The sequence below is a fragment of the Cynocephalus volans genome, chromosome X (genome assembly GCF_027409185.1).
Source record: "Cynocephalus volans isolate mCynVol1 chromosome X, mCynVol1.pri, whole genome shotgun sequence".
Taxonomy (NCBI): Eukaryota; Metazoa; Chordata; class Mammalia; order Dermoptera; family Cynocephalidae; genus Cynocephalus; species Cynocephalus volans.
The window spans coordinates 132,650,603-132,665,197 of record NC_084478.1 but is presented as its reverse complement, the minus strand read 5'-3'; the positions used below and the strand labels follow the sequence as shown (position 1 = coordinate 132,665,197).

General features: G+C 43.2%; 1 pseudogene; it reads right to left on the bottom strand.

Annotated features, from left to right (window-relative positions):
• Nucleotides 1–5,220: 5,220 nt before the first annotated feature.
• Nucleotides 5,221–5,854, bottom strand: LOC134367582 (DNA damage-regulated autophagy modulator protein 2-like; annotated as a pseudogene).
• Between the last annotated feature and the right edge of the window lie 8,741 nt (nucleotides 5,855–14,595).

Sequence of the window (14,595 nt, the reverse complement as noted above, 5' to 3'; positions counted from 1 at the left end):
GTTTTGCTACAGAGTGCATATGTGAGTTCAGTGATGGAAATGAGTGATGGGGTGGCCAAACAAAGCAGGCCACTACTGTTGGCATGCTAATGCCACAGGCAGGGCTCATAGTCAGGCCTGGCTCAGATGGGAGATGACAGGAAGTTGGGAGCATTTTCTCAGGCTGGAAAGGCAAACTCAGAGGAAAAGAAAAACTAACATTTGGGCGAGTCACTTTTGCTCCTCCCTGGGTTTACACGGTGTTCTCGCAATGGTGTTCTGAAGGGAATATGAGCCACAAGAAACAAATAAGGGAAAAGACTGAATGTTCTCATCTACTTCCAAACTTTACAGAACGAATTTCCCCAAGAAACTTAATACACGGTTTTCCCCCTTTCTTTTGCAAATATAATCGAACTTTCTTATGAAACCAGTACCTGGAAAAAAGACCTAATATTAGCCTATAAGACACCTAGCCCACTGTGTGCTTTGGTTATGTTTATGGAAATTTGACTAACAGTACATTCGAATCCCCCTAAAATGATGTCTATTACATTAGCCTTCTTTAGACTATTATTTACTCAGCAGTAAGACTGCAAAACCTTAGACGGGGGACTAAAAACAAGGTGTCAGGCAGGGAGAGAAGGCCGTTTGTGTCACAATTTGCAGTTTGGGAACTTCCAAAAGCATTAAATACAGTGTAACTCTATTAACTAGGACACTGAAGTCCAGCTGAAAGGTTATTTTATATTTGTCTGTTTGCATTTTAATAGTTGGCAGATATTTAGGGAGGAGCCGTTTTCTGACCCTTCCCTCTCATTGCTATTGACCATCTTCCTAAAATGCTGGTTCCACTTTCTTGCCTTAAGAACAATGGATGGGATTTGGATCTCTTGGTTGAGTAACAGCGCCTAGCGCACCCTGCCATGCTGGGTGACAGCAGCCCTAGGCCAGGATCCTGGAAATGCAGCTACAACAGAGTAAGCTGACCTTGTCCTGAGCCCAGGATTGTTTGGAGGGTGCAGCAAGTTGGAGAATGCAGAATTGACATTGGTGACAGGAGTAGGCCTATTTTCCCTAATCTCTCGGTTGGGCAAAGATTTCCAAGAGTTTTAATTTGGGTACAGTTGGTCTCAACTTTGCTTTAACACTACAGGCTAAAATACTACGGCCGTGTCCAGGCCTCCCTAGCCAGACCACCTTTATAATTCTCAAGTAGTTTCTGAGGACGAATGGTCCTTTAGACATACTTGAAGAAAACATGTCTGAAAGTCCAATGTGCTCCTTCCTATTGATTATTTACTTCACACTCATCATGGGTTTTTCAAACAGGAAGCCATTCCCTTCAGCATAAATTCTAATGGGGCCCACTTTTTACCATGCCCAACTTCCCCCACAAACAAGGTGACACTATCCCTAGAGAGGAGTGGCAAGAGGCAGGTGGATAACTGGCAATCAGCTGTCAGAATACAGACCTTTCTTTATCCTAATGCGTGGCATTGAATTAATAGCAAGGACTGGGAACAACTCATAAGCTAGACCTCCATCCAATACCTGGAAGAAACCATTAAAGAATATTAAAATTGGGAGGAGAGAGACAAAGTAATGTCTATTCCAGAGCTTGGCAAATAGCCGGTGCTCACTAAATGGGAGCTGAGGAAGAAGGTATGGTGTTAAATTTCCTAAGGTGTTTTAGCAATAAGGAAATTGCTTCTCAAAAAGTAAATGTAAAAGATAGGTCACAAAAGAGAGACATAGAGAGTAGCATAGTGGTTACCAGAGGTGGGAATGGGACAAGGGGGGTAGGGGCAGGGAAATGTTGGTAGCTGCGGGATATACTATAAAGCAAATGTAACTCACAGGGCCTGGTTTTCCAAAGCCTTGCAGTTTCAAATATTGACCTTGCAAGGGATGGGAAATTTTCCCCAGGCCATTGAGTCTCTGTTGCAAGATAAGAATTGTGACACAGCAAGGCTGCTGGGTCAAAGACAAGTTACTAATTGATATGTAAGGTTCCTAAAAAGCTGCTGGAGGGAAAATGAATGTTTGCTAAATCAAGACTTTGTAGCAAATTGCATTACAGAAGGTCACCTTACTTGACTTACTGAATGCTACCAGCTTCTATTGTTAAACTTGTTAAACTGCACTTAGCAAAACCCCCCTACGTCTGTTCCTGTAACTTCTTGGTCTGGAGAATAAATGCAGGAAGCAAATCCCAATCATGGTTAATTTCCCAAATGGAAGGATGCCTCATGCTTGAGGGTCCTGGGATATTAATCCCTTTCTGGGGCTTCTCACTGCTCCAAAGAGATGTGCTTTGAGTAATCTTTGGTGGCTCCATCACCAGGGGGAAAAGGGCGACAAATCCATGGGAGGCAAAGCAGCAGGTAGCCTGGTACAAAGGTACAAAGGTCCACTTGGGTAGGAACAATAATTTCTGGTGTGGGTTCTGGTCATGATGGCAGAATAGATGGTCCCCAAAATCACTTTCTCCCAGAAATCAACCAATTTACAACTATAAAAATGTAACATCAGCCAAGTTGGGGCCACTGGAGCTCCGGTGAAGAGGAGGAGAGACCTACAGAGTTGATGAAGGTGGGAGAAACCACGATGAGAAAAAGAAAAATCTGCTCTGAGCATTTCGGGCCATGGCCACTTTAATGCTGGAGCTGATCAGCACTTGGAGAAAGAGCTGGCAGAAGCCACAGCTGTGCCCTTCAGATGGAGTTACTTGGAGGTGGCAGGGGAGAAGAGGGTCTTGGTGGATTCCAGGACAGCAAGACCATGAATAGGGCTGCTGAGGAACCCATGCAGGAGCGAGGAGCCAAAACAGCTGAAAAAGTGGAGCCATGGAGCCATTCAGAGGCCAGTGAGTCAATGCAAGGGACTGGCACAGGGCCCATCCCTGGGGAAGTGTTTGGAGCCCAGGAATGGGGGAGATGGGCCCACTGGGAAAACACTGGAACACAGCAAGGACAGCTGATCCACCCCCAATCGGCACAGGATCACTCAGAGGAGACTGGTCAGGAATGCAGAATTGCATGGGGTGCAGTCTGTTGAAAAAATTCAGACCCAGATCAGAGTTTCTAAACAAGCCAGGTGCACCCAGTCTCTGGAAAGCCAGAAAGACCTATAAGATCAACCATTAAACCCTGAGCTGCACAAAAAGCCTTCCCTAGGAAAACAGTAGCAACACCACAATTTATCTTAACCACACAGCTCAAATACTGGTGCCCACAGGAAGTTCCCCCATCTTAGAAGTAAGCAGAGGTCAAAAAATTAGTTCTGTCCCAGGCACACCACCAGTGCCTTGGGGCCCACCGGGGGACATAACGCATGGAGCTGAGGACAGGAACCACGCCCACAACTACTCACACAACCAGGCACCTAGGGGCCTGCCCAGGAACCTGAGGTCTGAAGCCCTGGAACGAAACCCCCTTCCCACAACCAGGCACACTGCACCAGGTCCTCAGGGCCTACCTGGGGACGCAAGTCATGGAGAAGGGGACCAGAACCCCCTCCCACTGCCAGGCACACCATGCCAACACCTCGGGGTCTGCCCAAGGAACCAAGGCATGGAGCTTGGGACCGGACTCCCCTCACAAAATGAAGTGCTGCATCAGTACCTCGGGGCCTGCCTGGGGATCTGAGGCATGAAGCTGGGGACCAGACCACACCTCCCATAACCAGGCACTACACCAGTGCCTCCGGGCTCACCCAGGGACCCGAGGCTTGGAGAAGGGGGCTAGAACTCCCTCCCACACCCAGACACACTCTGCCAGTGACTTGGGACCCACCCAGGAACCCAAGGCATGGAGAAGGGGACCGGACCCCACTAGCACAACCAGGTACTCCACACGAGCACCACGGGGCCTGCCTGGCTACTTGAGGTTGGAGAAGGGGACCAGATCTCCCTCCCATAACCAAACACACAATGCCAGTGCCTTGGAGCCTGCCTGGGGACCCAAAGCATGGAGAAGGGGACCGGAGCCCCTTCCCACAACCAGGCACAATGCACCAGCACCCAGGTCCTGCCAGGGGAACCAAGGCATGGAGAAGAGGATTAGACCCCCCTCCCATAACCAGGCACACCATGCCAGTACCTTGGGGTCTGCTCAGGGACCTGAGGCTTGGAGTTGGGGACCGGGACCCCCTCCCATAACCAGGCACACCACCAGCACTGAAGGAGTATACCAAAAACATCACCTCCATGTGTGTGGCCCACCACAGCCACCACAATAACCATGGCTGCCACGAAAGCAGCTGGAAGCCACAACCAACACGCAGATGGTCCACCAACCACTGGAGGGCATTTTCACAAGGATAAGTCACCAGCAGAGATCAAGAAAAGAGGAGGATGTCTCTCTTCCGAAAGCCCATTTCAGAGTGACAGAAGAAGCATCTGCTCTATGATAATATTGGGGGACCTCATCACACCTTTCAGCATTGTACAGATCATCTAGGCAACAAATCACCAGAGTAACCATTATTCTTCCAGAAGGAGAGAAGAAATCTAGGGTAATTAGAGGGGGGAGGGGGAAGGGAGAAGGGGTGGGGTGATATTGGACAAGGGGCATAAAGAATAATTATGATTTGTAACAATATATATGCTAGCAATATTGATTTGATCAACATATCTCAATGTTGAACCCCAAAAATATGTACAATCATTTTGATTCAATAAAAATTTAAAAAATAAAAAATAAGAGAAGTTCTGGTGCTCTAGAGTGACAATAACTAATAATACTGTATATTTCGAGATAGCCACAAAAAAGGATCTTGAATGTTATGACCATGAAGAAATGATAAACATTTAAGTAAAAGATATGCTAACTATTCTGATTAGATCATTATACCATATACGCATGCACTGAAGCAGCAAGCTGTATCCCATAAACATGTACAATGAAAAAAATTAATGTTTTTAAAAAAGGAAATATCTTCTCACGATGCATTTTATTTTTATTTCTATTTATTTTTTTTTTTGTACTGTAGTCCTTTGGTTTTATTTTCTGGGATAAAAAAGTATAGGAATAAATGTTTTTCAATAGTTTTCTTCATGATATCCTTTAAAATACCTTATGAAATGCTTATTTCATGTTTCCTACTTATCAGTATTCAGCAGTGTCACTGTCGGCCTTGATGAACTGGTTGAAAATTTCAGAGCAGAATGAGTAACTTTTGTGAGCCTTTCCTCAGTCCCTGAGAATCATAATCATCCAGATATATTTTATCCTTTCATCATAAATCTCTGGAAAGTAGTCGTGTTCGTTCATTGTTTATAGGGCAAGGAGCAGTCTCATAGAGGGTTGATCCATGTAAATTGGCTTCCACCCGTAAAGAAATTTTCTGAAAATCACGGATGTAAGTCAGGAAAAAACCAAAGAAGGAAAATGACATAGACCATTCTGTTGCAGTAGTGATTATGTGAAGTGCATAACCTTTGTCCTCAGGGTTCCAGTGGAGTTTCTGTACTACATCAGTGCCAAAACTGCCACTGTGCAAAATTGATGAGCAAGTCAACACTGGAAGTTTGCCACAATAGAAAGTCCTAAACAACTCAGTACTCCAAGTACAAGGCCAGCCTTGTTTAATCTGATGATATGGTTCTCTTCAGGATTCAGAGCATGAACTTGCTTATAACGAACATAAATGGTAGCAATGCATAAAACTGCAGCGATATTTAGCATTGCCCCAAACAAACATTTTCCTGGAGCTACTGTACCAGTGTCACTGATATAAGGCAATGCAGGGTCGACATGGTGGAGTGTTATTGCAGTAATATATGAAAATATGAAAGCAGCAGATGTCCAAATTACAAGGGCTGAAGGAAGGAAACTGAGGCCTTGCTGAAACCACCACATTTCACACAAGACTTCTTATCTTGCTGACCCCGCCAGTGACCGCCGCGGGCCCAGAAGCCTGCCCGCAGGATGGAAACGGGGCGGAACACTCACGATGCATTTTAAAATCTCAGTGGCATATAAAGTTGCATGTTGTGTTTTTTCTGTTATGACATTAACTGTTCAATATACTAAACCAATCGTTTTTTCCCTCTCATTGTAGGTTTGGTTTAAGAATAAGAGGGCCAAGTGTAGGAGAAATCAGAGGACAGCAGAAATGCACCACCAAGTCTTCCCCTGGAACATCTGGTCATCATACTGTTGGATGGGCCCTAGAATTTATCCTTCTTCAGGAGCCAGATTTGAAATGGGTTCTTCTGGTGCTGCTGATACTGGGCTGCCATGCTACCCTTACCTCCTCCACACTTCTATTATCAATAAAGAGGTGAATTCTCAATACATTTGTTTCTGTGTGCCAATTGAGGTTAGTGGGGTACAGGTGGACATTTTTAAGGAAAACTTTGAAACAGAATAAAGGGGAGGTGACATCCATGAGTCACCATTAATAGGCCCTCACATCACAGTAGTTTCCTAAGTGCCATGACAAGTTTGCACTGACCCATACATTCTTCTCCATCATGCCATCCCCATCTCCATCCTTCAGAAGCACTAATATGAGCAAGAAGGGGCGAGGCCAGTCTGTAGTGAGAGAACTAGGTTTTCAGATGTGGCTGAGTTCCATTCATGCTGACAAGTTCAGTTTACACACTACACTCTAAGAGAAACTTCCTAAGAGGCTACTGACAGGGTTTTATGACAAGGCAGCCAAACATTCATGCAATATACTCCAAATTCTGTTTACTGTCCAACCTTTTCGGGGAGGACGTTGGAGCATAGAAGACATTCTGACCCAAAAGTCCGGCTGCCTCAAAAGAAACACCAGAGGAGACTCCATCAAGACCAGAAATATGCTCTTCCTTTTCTCCCCTCCCCAGGGCCAAGAGGTATATGGTACGTTCCCCAGCTCATAAGCCGACTAACGGTCCTTCGAATGTATTTTGTCCCCTTCACCATCCTCAAGAGAACACTGCTTCCCGCTGATTACACACTAAAAAGGGGACTTTTGGTTTAGTGTTGCTCAAAAAAGAGTAAAGAGATGATTCTTGGGCCAGCCCCATGGCTCACTCGGGAGAGTGCGGCACTGCTAGCACCAAGGCCACGGATTTGGAACCTATGTAGGGATGGCCGGTTCACTCACTGGCTGAGTGTGGTGCAGACAACACTGTGCCGAGGGTTGCGATCCCCTTACCGGTCAAAAAAAACAACAATGGTTCTCTGAGCAGTCTTCTTCCAGAATTTAATACCATTGGAAAAAAGCAGTTGTACCTTGGCTTTGTTCATTTTATCTTTTTTGTGCGAAACTATCACCTCTCGCAGGGTGAGTTAGACAAAAGATTACTCAGAGCCCATGTATTCAGAATAATGAGAAACACGAAGGGACTGCACCAAGGGAAAACTCCTTCAAGTGAGGAGAGCCCAGGCACAGCCCCAAGTCAGTTTTTGCTCAGTTTTTATTATAAAGACAGGAAAGTTACAGAAGAAAAACAAGTGGTTAATCAATCATAGTGAAAACATAAACAAATTGGCTATGTGACAATGTTCGTTAAAGCAGGTGTAACCTAAAATAGCTGAAGCAATTTACCATCAAAAGGAGTCATGAAACTAAGCTATGTGGCATACAAAAAGAAGCAATGAGATAAACACCAAAGTGCCTAACTTCCCAAGAAACTCAAAGAAACAGCTTAGGGCAAGATACAGAATTTCCCCGTAACACTAACTAGCAGAATATCCTTGAAGATCCTTCCCATCATTTGGGTTTAGCTGCACCAAGGGCAACTGCCCCCAGAGCAATCACTTTTCACTGTGTTTCAATTCTCTTTTCTACATCAAAGGCTTTAGTCCTGTGAAAGTATTCTGGTCTTTCTTGATCTTAGCATTTCTACATATTTTCCTAAAGGGTTGGGCTTTGGCCCCCTAAACTAGAGGCTTTGGCCTCCTAAACTAGAGGCTTTGGCCTCCTAAACTACAGGACTTTGGTCCAGGCTTTGGCCTTCTACAGTGAGGACTTTTGTCCTCTAAACTACATGTGTTTTATTTCTATCTCATTAATAACTTCTTAGTCAATATCCTCAATATGAAACTACCAGAATAGAAAATAATAATAATAATAATAATAATAATAATCAGTTTGGGGGAATAAAGAAGCCAAGCCCACTTCTTGAAAGCATTCAGTGCTTCTCAGTTGAACCTTTCTTTTTGAATAATCTTTAGTAATATGAGACTCCTTTATTTTTTATTTATTTTATTTTTAAAAGATGACTGCTAAGGGGATCTTAACCCTTGACTTGGTGGTGTCAGCACCACGCTCTCCCAAGTTTGCTAACCGGCCATCCCCATATAGAGATCCAAACCCATGGCTTTGTTATTATCAGCACCACCCATCACTCTCCCATGTGAGCCATGGGCAGGCCCGAGACTCTTTTAATGGAGTTTTAGGTGAAAAGTGATTACTTGACACCACAGTCATGCAATGAAGTGATTTCAACGACTGCAGATAAGGTACGATGGTTACAGCAGAATGTCCTCTCATAAGTGTTAATCAAAGGTCAGTTTCATAGTGCTTAAACCACGTCTTCACCCATTAGTGGGAGCTGAAATAAAGAAAGAAAGAATCACAATAATACATTGAACATTCAAATAAAAGAGAACAGAACTATGGTTGTTAGAGGTGAGAAAGGGGGAGGAGAGAGAGGGCTTAGTGAGAAATTAGTTAAGAGTCACAGAGATTGATTATGTTTTGTGAACCTGAGTATACTAATTATCCTGGTTTGATCACCACATATTGTACACATGTATTGATATTCAATTCTGTACCCCACAAATATATGTAATCATTTATGCTTCGATTTTAAAAACTGTCAAAACAAACAAACAAAAAAGTACGTTTGAAATATTTCAAAGGCATAAACCAGAAATTAATTGTTCTAATACAAGGAAATTTCTTTGATTTATTAAAAAACTTTAGAAACTGTCTACCAACAAATATGTTGACCCAAGGTAGGTTTCCGTTGCGGATATTAGTCTTGGCTGAAAAATTGTAAATATAATCTTGTGAGGAGTGCAGCAGCTTCAGCATTTTATAGTAATCTAGCAGTTTCTGGGTGTGGTCTTGCCTTCTAAAGTTTTCTACAATGAATAACACATGCCAGTACGCTTTCAAAAGAGGTTGCTAGTCAAACTAATTAGGAAGAAGTTATTAACAATTTGGAAGGGAAAAATCCTTTTTTGATTAAAACTTGACTTATATAACTTTGGTCTTGATTTAAACAAATAGAATGTAATCAGAACCTTGAAGATCTAACTTGTAAGTGCCTTAGAATCAAAATTCTTAGCAACCATTTTAACTACAGGTACTTAGAAACAAACGAAAGGGGGAAAGAAAGGGGCAGAAATAATTCTTTTTTGGGCAATACAAGCGTGTGGTCTCTCCAGGTAGATGTAAAAAGTGACATTTTAAATAAATAGAATTATGGGCAGAGCATGTGGCGCACTTGAGAGAGTGCGGGGCTGGGAACGTGGCACCGATCCCGCAGGGGTTCGGATCCTATATAGGAATGGCTGATGCACTCACTGGCTGAGCGCCGGTCATGAAATAGACAAAATATAAATAAATAAATAAATAAATAAATAAATAAATAAATAAATAAATAAATAAATAAATAAATAGAATTATAATATAAATGTACACAAAGTAGGGGAATGGAGTTGTTCTGAGTTGTTTTCAAAAGAACAAAAATACATTTACCTGTGTTCCAACTGGCTGAATCCGTGTCTAGAGTTGCCCCAAAAGTTGCAGCAGGGGAGTTCTCACAAGGGACTGCCCCGAACAATCCCAAAATGTGGCCAGTGGGGATTCCAAAGAAAGAAGCACTAAACATTAGGGTAATCAATCCAAAGCATTTATTAGGGGAATCTACATACAGAGAGGGCTTCAGCTTCCTCACGCTGGACAGAGACAAGAGATGCTCTACCAAGTATGGCCTAATTGAGGAGGTTGGGTTATGGGGTTTATATGAGGGTTTAAAGAATTTGGTTCAGGGTTGGGGCTAGTTTCTACTGGTTTAGTGACATGTTTGGTCTTTTGGTGTTTCAGGAAAAAACCTAAACATGTTGATCAGTGCCTGGGAAGGTTCAAGGCCCTGACTTGGGTTCAAACCTGCAGGGGGAAATATACTGCCAGCGAGGTCACAAGGCGGTCAAGGCCCTCTGTGTTTCTCAGTTAGGACAGAGAAGGAAAGGGGGTTGCCTAGGGGACCTTACAACGGAATTCTCATCATGGGGTACAGTACTCGTAATTGGGCATGCTCTGAGCATACATATGGTTGTGCTCTTTTGCAACATGTTCATTTGGTGCTGATGTGACTCCTCTAGGAAAGATGGCTATCCTGTAAGTAAAATAATGAAGTTAAAATTGAGCCCTTCACTGGATTTCCTGTGACCAGTTCAAGTTTATTTCATTTGACTTGGACATGGACTGGGGTTCTCATATCTTAAGGGGACACCCTCTGTAGCAGGTTGCTATGATAACATAACCCTCAACATATACCCCTCATCCTAAGAATGCTGCATACATTAGTTATATTAGGGGATTCATTTGAGGCTCTTCTTACACTCCCTCTCATTAAGCCAAGACCGTAGGGGTGTCCCAGGAGAGTGAATCCTTGCCTCAGCCACATCCTCTTAGCAGACGGATGCTCATTTTCCACTGTGGAACTCACATAGGACCACAATCATTTAGCAAGAGAGACAAACATTCACGGGCCCTACTATAAAAACTTGGCAACAGCAGAGAACCAATCCCATCATCACATGCTGCTCTTACAAGCAAAGTGTGCTTTGTCTTCTGGCACACACCCAGCTTAAAGGAAAAGACTATGATAGTTGGGGAGGCTGTGGAGGCCCCATATGTCTCTAACAAGGACAAAGATCCCCACTTGCAGCACCAGTGAATCCTACCACGACTGCCTGCCCCAGTACAGGGGCTACGGAGGGACCCAGCAACTCTCCCGGGGGCACAACAGCCCACCCACAGCCCCAGCAACCTTGCATGGGGCAGCCTTCCCTAAGTGAGGAGCTTCACAGTGACCCAGTGCCTCTCTTGGGGTTACAGGGGCCTGCACATGAACTGCAGTGGCCTTGCTCAGAGAGGCCCACTTCAGCCAAACAGCTGCATAGAACCCTACTATCACTCTAGGGGGTGCAGGATCCCACCCACCACCACAGCAACTTTACCCAGAGTGGCCCACTCGGACTGAGGAGCTGCAGAGAGAACAGATATCTCTCTTGAGAGCACAGGGCCCCACCCATGACCACAGCAGCCTTGCCCAGAGTGGCCACTCCAGCTGATCAGCTACAGAAGGCCCCAGCATCCTTCTTGGAGACACAGGGTTGCACCCACAAATCCAGAGACCATACCCATAGTGGCCCACTCCTGCTGAGGAGCTGCAGAGTGACCCAGCATTCCTCTTGGGGACAAAGCAACCCACCCAAAACTGCTACCACCTCACCCAGGGTGTCCCACTCCAACAGTGGTGCTGCAGAGAAACCCGGTTTCCCTCTTCAGGGTGCAGGGCCCCACCCATGAATCTAGTGATCTTACCCAGGTTGACCCAGTTGGACAGTAAAACTGCAAAGCACCCAAGCATCTCTCTTGTGGGCATAGGATTCCACCCAGCTCTCCAGCACCTTCACTCAGTGTCTCCCACATTAGCTGTGGAGCTACTGAGAGCCCCAACTCCAACTTTGAGGGTACAGGGCCCAGCCTGACGACCCAGTGAGTCCAGTGAGTATCCCAGTGTACCTGATGAGCTGCTGAGCACCTCATTTTCTCCCTCAAAGCCCAAGATCCTAATCTCAATTCCCAGAAAACTCATCCAGGGACACTTCTCTTAAGCTGAGGAGCTTCATAGCACATCAGTACATCTGTCAGGGACACAGCATGATAGCCAGGGTTTCAGCCAGCCCACCCAGGGTCACCCACTTTAGCTGAGGAGCAGCAGGGTACACCAGTGCTTCTCCCAAGAGCTTGAGACCTCAACCATGACCCCAGCCACACAGCCCAGTGTCACTCACTTCAGCAAGGAACTGCTGAGGACCCCAGTGCCCAGGCCACAGAGGCACTCACAGACAAGTCTTACATTGAATACAGTCAAAGTATTTATACAGAAACTACACTACTACATCTACCTGGAACAAACCTAAAACACCCTACACAACTGTCACCGTAGAGCATATCTACAGGAGGGAGTCTCTCCCCCTCCAAAGCTACTCCAGAATATTAGAAGAAGCAATTGCTTTGCCAGATGCCCATACATCAACATAGGTGTGCTGGATTGAATGTCCCCCCAAAACTTAATCCCCACTATATCAGTGTTATAGGGTGGGAAATCCTATTATGGTAATTGAAAAGTGGGACCTTGAGGAAGTGATTAGATTGTGAGGACCATGCCCAAGTAACCGATTAATGCATTGATGAATCAATGGTGGTCATGGGCATGGTACTGAGGGATTTAAAAGAAGAAGGAGTGAGGAGTTAGCTCTCTCTCTACTCCACCATTCTCACTATGTGACATGCTGCATTGCTGTAGAGTCACCTCACCAGATGTGTTCCCTAGACTTTGGACTTTCCAGTCTCCTAAACTGTAAGCAATAAATTTTATTTTCTCACAAATTACTCAGTACCAAGTATTTTGCTATAAGCAACAGAAATGGACTAATACAGTAGGGATACTAGACATAGGAAAAAGTAAGAAAATATAACACCCTCAAAGTAATACAATAATTCTCCAATGTCAGATCCCAAAGAAAAGGAAACCCATAAAGTCCCTGAAAAGGAATTCTAAACAATAATATTCAGGGAACTCAGTGAGATGCAAGAACATTCAGGTGGACAGCAATAAGAAATTAGAAAAAAAATACAGGACCTGAGGGAGGAATTTAACAAATATATGGATATTTTTTTAAAGAACCAAGCAGAACTCTTGGATCTGAAGTGTTTGTTGAACAAAATAAAGAAAATGCAGCTGAAAGCTTAAGCAAAAGGCTAGAGCAAGCAGAAGAAAGAATTTCTGAACTCAACAACAGGCTTTTTCAAAAAACCCACGGGAACAAAAGAAAAAGGAATTTTTTAAAAATGAAGAGGGCCTATGAGATCTATAAGTCAACCTTAGACATACAAACACCCAAATTATGGGTGTTCGAGAAGTGGAGGAGAAAAGAAAAGTCAATAAAAACCTATTGAATTAAATAATAGCTGAAAACTTCACAAGCATTGGAAGAGATATGGACTTCCAGATCCAAGAGGCTCAAAGATCCCGAACAGATTCAACTCAAAAAGGTCCTCTGTGAGGTTCACTGTAGCCAAATTGTCAAAGGTCAAAGACAGAGATAACTCTAAAAACAGCAAGAGAAAAGCATCAAGTTGCCTATAAAGGAAACCCCATCAGAATAACTGCAGATTTATCAGCAGAAATTTTACAGTACAGGAGAGAAGAGGATGATATACACAAAGTACTGAAAAAAAAAAAAGCCAACCAAGAATACTACACCCAGCAAAGCTATCCTTCAGAAATGAAGGAAAAATAGTTTCCTTCCCAGGCAAACAAAAACTGCAGGAATTCACCACCAGAAGACTGGCCCTACAAGAAGTCTTCAAGGCAGTCCTACATTGGCAATCCAAAGAATGATAATCATTGTCATAAATATATGAGAAAGAATAAAAGTCACTGGTAGAGCAGATACACAAACAAGAAAGAGAAAGAAACTATATCTTATCACTACAAAAAAATCATTGAAGATAAACAGTAAAAGGGAAAGAAAGGAAAAAAACATATATAAAGCAATCATTAGAAAATCCATAAAATGCCAGGATTAAGGCAATATCTTTCAATAACAACCTTAAATATAAATAGATTAAATTCCCAACATAAAAGATACAGACTGGCTTACTGAATTTAAAAATCAGACCCAAATATATGCTGCCTACAAGAAATGCATGTTACCTATAAAGACACACAGGTTAATAGGGAAGAAATGGAAAAAGACATACCACACAAATGAAAACCAAAGATGACCAGGAGTAGCTATACATAAATTGGATCAAATACGCTTTTAAGCAAAAACTATAAAAAAGAAGATCATTATATAATGAGAAAGGGATCAATTCAGCAAAAGGATATAACAATCATAGATATATATGCACTCAACATCAGAGCACCTAGGTACGTAAAGCAAATATTTTTATATCCAAAGGGAGAGATACTCCCAATAGCCTAACAACTAGAGACTTGAACACCCCTCTCTCAACATTAGACAGATCATCTATGCAAAAAATCAGCACAGAGACATTGGATTTCAACTTCACTTCAGACCAATAGGACTTGATAAACATATACAGAACATTTCATCAAACAACTACAGAATATACATTCTTCTCATCAACACATGGAACATTCTTGAGGACAGACCACAAGGTTCACCACAAGTCATGTCTCTACAAATTTTTAAAAGGTGTAATCATATCAAGTATCTTTTCAGACCACAATGGAAGAAAATTAGAAATGAATAAAATGAGAAATTTTAGAAATTATATGAATGAATAGAAATTTTAAAATATGCCCCTGAAAGACCAATGAGTAAAAGAAGAAATTTTAAA